Genomic DNA, 5926 nt, shown 5'->3' with positions numbered 1-5926 from the left:
TTACTACACTTGTTCAAATCTAGCAAAAATAGAAGCCTACTCAAAACAGGAACACTTTATGTACCTTAGGACTCCTTATATAAATATAATGTAAAACAAATCTTCAGGGTGCATTAACAGTGGCCAAAAATGATAAAATGATGAAATGGCATTTGCAATTTAGGATGGGAGAGTGATGTGCAAAGCTGAGGCCATCGGGACTGTTGAGATTGTGTGATTTCTTCTGCTTTAACTGACTGTAAGCTCCCTTAGGGCAGGGGTCACATGGGGCTTGATACCTAGCAAGTGCATAATATGTATCATTGAATTAAATGTTCTTGAGGATACTGTGTTTTTTTTTTTTTTTTTTTTTTTTTTTTTTTTTTTTTTTTGAGACAGAGTCTCACTCTGTTGCCCAGGCTGGAGTGCAGTGGTGCAATCTCAGCTCACTGCAACTTCCACCTCCTGGGTTCAAGAGATTTTCCTGCCTCAGCCTCCTGAGTAGCTGGGATTATAGGCACCTGCCACCATGTCTGGCTAATTTTTGTATTTTTAGTAGAGACAGCCTGTTGGCCAGGCTGGTCTCGAACTCTTGACCTCAGGTGATTCACCCACCTTGGCCTTTCAAAGTGCTGGGATTACAAGCATGAGCCACCCTTCACCACCAGCTTACTGTGGGTTATTCTTAAAGAATATGAAATATGTTTTAGCAACAATATCTAAGAAGGGGATTTTTAAATTCTAATTTTTATTTATTATAAAGTTTATGATAATGATATGATGGGAAATATTCTAATGACAAAGAATCAGAAACATTCACATAGCACTTATTATGTGTGAGTTTTCTAAGCAGTTTTATGTACAATGACTCATTTAATCTGTACACCAACATTACTAGGTAGGTATTATCACTTTTTCTATTTTACAAACTGAAAAACTGAGGCACAGAGATTAAGTAATATTTGCAACACCTTACAGCTGGTAAATGGTAGAGCTGGGATTCAAATACATCACACTTTATAAGCAGGTACTTAGATTTTTGTTTAGTGCATTCTAAACACTTTCCCAAAGTGTTACAGATGTCTAAGCATTACAATTTTAAATGACTGCATCACATTCTACTAAGCTGGGCTTAGTAGAATAATCAGTTTTATTGTTTCATAATTGTTGCAATTTGGGTTGTCATTAATTTTTTTCTATTATGCATAATACTAAAATGTTCATGTCAATATACATAGCTTTTTAAAATCTGAGTATGTGGGTAACCCCCTTTGGGTCCCCTCTCATTGTATGGAAGCTCTGTTTTCACTCTATTAAATCTTGCAACTGCACACTCTTCTGGTCCGTGTTTGTTACAGCTCAAGCTGAGCTTTCGCTCACTGTTCACCACTGCTGTTTGCCACTGTCACAGACCCATCACTGACTTCCACCCCTCGGGATCCAGCAGGGTGTCCACTGCACTCCTGATCCAGTGAGGCGCCCATTGCTGCTCCCAATGGGCTAAAGGCTCACCATTATTCCTGCATGGCTAAGTGCCTGGGTTTGTCCTAATCGAGCTGAACACTAGTTGCTGGGTTCCACAGTTCTATTTTGTGACCCACAGCTTCTAATAGAGCTATAACCTTATCGCATGGCCCAAGGTTCCATTCCATGGAATCCATGAGGCCAAGAACCCCAGGTCAGAGAATAAAAGGCTTGCTGCCATCTTGGGAGTGGCCCACCACCATCTTGGGAGCTCTAAGAGCAAAGACCCTCCATTAATATTTGGTGGCCCATATGGGGATTCTCCAAAGTGATGGGAAATATTTCCCCTGAGGCAAAAAAGCTCCTAAGATGTATTCTGGAGAATTGGGACCAATTTGACCCTCAGACACTAAGAAAGAAGCAGATTATATTCTTCTGCAGTACTGCCTGGCCACAATATCCTCTTCAAGGAGGAGAAACCTGGCCCCCTGAGGGAAGTATAAATTATAACACCATCTTACAGCTAGACCTCTTTTCTAGAAAGGAGGGCAAATGTAGTGAAGTGCCATATGTACAAACTTTCTTTTCATTAGGAGACAACTCAATTATGTAAAAAAGTGTAATTTATGCCCTACAGGAAGCCCTCAGAGTCTACCTCCCTGCCCCAACATTCCCCTGGCTCCTTCCCCAACTAATAAGGACCCCCTTCAACCCAAATGGTCCAAAAAGAGATAGACAAAGGGGTAAACAATGAACCCAAGAATGCCAATATTCCCCGATTATGCCCCCTCCAAGTGATGGGAGGGGGAGACTTTGGCCCAGAGTGTGTGTACCTTTTTCCCTTTCAGACTTGAAGCTAATTAAAATAGACCTAGGTAAATTCTCAGATAACACCCATGGCTATATTGATGTTTCACAAGGGTTAGGACAATCCTTTGATCTGATGTGGAGAGACATAATGTTACTGCTAAATCAGACACTAGCCCCAAATGAGAGAAGTGCCGCCATAACTGCAGCTCCGAGAGTTTAGCGATCTCTGGTATCTCAGTCAGGTCAATGATAGGATGACAACAGAGGAAAGAGAGCAATTCCCCACAGGCCAGCAGGCAGTTCCCAGTGTACACCCTCATTGGGACACAGAATCAGAATATGGAGATTGGTGCCGCAGACATTTGCTAACTTGCGTGCTAAAAGGGCTAAGGAAAACTAGGAAGAAGACTATAAATTATTAAATGATGTCCGCTATAACACAGGGAAAGGAAGAAAATCCTACTGCCTTTCTGGAAAGACTAAGGGAGGCATTGAGGAAGCATACCTCTCTGTCACCTGACTCTATTGAAGGCCAACTAATCTTAAAGGATAAGTTTATCACTCAGTCAGCTGCAGACATTAGAAAAAACTTCAAAAGTCCACCTTAGGCCCGGAGCAAAACTTAGAAACCCTAATGAACTTGGCAACCTCGGTTTTTTATAATAGAGATCAGGAGGAACAGGCCGAATGGGACAAACGGGATAAAAAAAGAAGGCCACCACTTTAGTCATGGCCCTCAGTCAAGTGGACTTTGGAGGCTCTGGAAAAGGGAAAGGCTGGGCAAATTGAATGCTTAATAGGGCTTGCTTCCAGTGTGGTCTACAAGGACACTTTAAAAAAGATTGTGCAAGTAGAAATAAGCCACCCCCTCATCCATGCCCCTTATGTCAAGGGAATCACTGGAAGGCCCACTGCCCCAGGGGATGAAGGTCCTCTGAATCAGAAGCCACTAACCAGATGATCGAGCAGCAGGACTGAGGGTGCCTGGGACAAGCGGCAGCCCATGCCATCACCTTCACAGAGCCCCAGGTATGCTTGACCATTGAGGGCCAGGAGGTTAACTGTCTCCTGGACACTGGTGCAGCCTTCTCAGTCTTACCCTCTTGTGCCGGACAACTGTTCTCCAAATCTGTCACTATCCTAGGGGTCCTAGGACAGGCAGTCACTAGCTACTTCTCCCAGCCACTAAGTTGTGACTGGGGAACTTTACTCTTTTCATATGCCTTTCTAATTATGCCTGAAAGCCCCACTCCTTTGTTAGGGAGAGACATTCTAGCAAAAGCAGGGGCCATTATACACCTGAACATAGGAGAAGGAACACATGTTCGTTGTCCCTTACTTGAGGAAGGAATTAATCCTGAAGTCTGGGCAACAGAAGGACAATATGGACGAGTGAAGAATGCCCATCCTGTTAAACTAAAAGATTTCACCTCCTTTCCCTACCAAAGGCAGTACCCCCTTAGACCTGAGGCCCAACAAGGACTCCAGAAGATTGTTAAGGACCTAAAAGCCCAAGGCCTAGTAAAACCATGCAATAGCCCCTGCAATACTCCAATTTTAGGAGTACAGAAACCCAATGGGCAGCAGAGGCTGGTGCAAGATCTCAGGATTATCAGTGAGGCTGTTGTCCCTCTACACCCAGCTCTACCTAACCCTTATACCCTGCTTTCCCAAATACCAGAGGAAGCAGAGTGGTTTACAGTCTTGGGACTTAAGGATGCCTTTTTCTGCATCCCTGTACATCCTGACTCTCAATTCTTGTTTGCCTTTGAAGATCCTTTGAACCCAATGTCTCAACTCACCTGGACTATTTTACCCCAAGGGTTCAGGGATTGCCCCCATCTATTTGGCTAGGCATTAGCCCAAGACTTGAGCCAGTTCTCATACTTGGACACTTGTGTCCTTTGGTATGTGGATGATTTACTTCTAGCAGCCTGTTCAGAAACCTTGTGCCATCAAGCCACCCAAGAGCTTGCCACCTGTGGCTACAAGGTTTCCAAACCAAAGACTCAGTTCTGCTTACAACAGTTTAAATACTTAGGGCTAAAATTATCCAAAGGCACCAGGGCCCTCAGTGAGGAATGTGTCCAGCCTATACTAGCTTATCCTCATCCCAAAACCCTGAAGCAATTAATAGGGTTCCTTGGCACAACAGGTTTCTGCAGAATATGGATTCCCAGGTATGGCGAAATAGCCAGGCCATTATACACACTAATTAAGGAAACTCAGAAAACCAATACCCATTTAGTAGAATGGACACCTGAAGCAGAAGTGGCTTTCCAGGCCCTAAAGAAGGGCCTAACCCAAGCCCCAGTGTTAAGCTTGCCCACGGGACAAGACTTTTCTTTATATGTCACAGAAAAAACAGGAATAGCTCTAGGAGTCCTTACACAGGTCTGAGGGACCAGCTTGCAACCTGTGGCATATCTGAGTAATGAAATTGATGTAGTGGCAAAGGGTTGGCCTCATTGTTTATGGGTAGTGGCAGCAGTAGCAGTCTTAGTATCTGAAGCCGTTAAAATAACACAGGGAAGAGATCTTATCGTGTGGACATCTCATGATGTGAATGGCATACTCACTGCTAAAGGAGACTTGTGGCTGTCAGACAACCATTTGCTTAAATATCAGGCTCTATTACTTGAAGGACCAGTGCTGTGACTGCACACTTGTGCAACTCTTAACCCAGCCACATTTCTTCCAGACAATGAAGAAAAGATAGAACATAACTGTCAACAAATAATTGCTCAAACCTATGCTACTTGAGGGGACCTTCTAGAGGTTCCCTTGACTGATCCCGACCTCAACTTGTATACTGATGGAAGCTCCTTTGTAGAAAAAGGACTTCAAAAAGCAGAGTATGCAGTGGTCAGTGATAATGGAATACTTGAAAGTAATCCCCTCACTCCAGGGACCAGTGCTCAGCTGGCAGAACTAATAGCCCTCACTCGGGCACTAGAATTAGGAGAAGGAAAAAGGGTAAATATATATACAGACTGTAAGTATGCTTATCTAGTCCTCCATGCCCAAGCAGCAATATGGAGAGAAAAGGAATTCCTAACCTCCGAGGGAACACCTATCAAACATCAGGAAGCCATTAGGAGATTATTATTGGCTGTACAGAAATCTAAAGAAGTGGCAGTCTTACACTGCCAGGGTCATTGGAAAGGAAATGAAAGGGAAATAGAAGGGAACCACCAAGCATATATTGAAGCCAAAAGAGCCACAAGGTGGGACCCTCCATCAGAAATGCTTATAGAAGGACCCCTAGTATGGGGTAATCCCCTCCAGGAAACCAAGCCCCAGTACTCAGCAGAAGAAATAGAATGAGGAACCTCACGAGGACATAGTTTCCTCCCCTCAGGATGGCTAGCCACTGAAGAAGGAAAAATACTTTTGCCTGCAGCTAACCAATGGAAATTACTTAAAACTGTTCACCAAACCTTTCACTTAGGCATTGATAGCACCCATCAGATGACCAAATCATTATTTACTGGACCAGGCCTTTTCAAAACTATCAAGCAGATAGTCAGGGCCTGTGAAGTGTGTCAAAGAAATAATCCCCTGCCTTATCACCAAGCTCCTTAAGGAGAACAAAGAACAGGCCATTACCCAGGAGAACCCTGGCAACTGATTTTACCCACGTGCGCAAATCTCAGGGATTTCAGTATCTACT

General features: G+C 43.7%; 1 pseudogene; it reads left to right on the top strand.

The window, feature by feature from the left end:
* Positions 1–1774: 1774 nt before the first annotated feature.
* On the top strand, positions 1775–2876 carry LOC129060795 (uncharacterized; annotated as a pseudogene).
* The last annotated feature ends 3050 nt before the right edge of the window (positions 2877–5926 follow it).

This window comes from Pongo abelii, chromosome 7 (genome assembly GCF_028885655.2).
Source record: "Pongo abelii isolate AG06213 chromosome 7, NHGRI_mPonAbe1-v2.0_pri, whole genome shotgun sequence".
In the NCBI taxonomy this organism is placed as follows: domain Eukaryota; kingdom Metazoa; phylum Chordata; class Mammalia; order Primates; family Hominidae; genus Pongo; species Pongo abelii.
The sequence above is the reverse complement of the archived record's forward strand: the minus strand, read 5'-3'. Positions and strand labels throughout refer to the sequence as shown.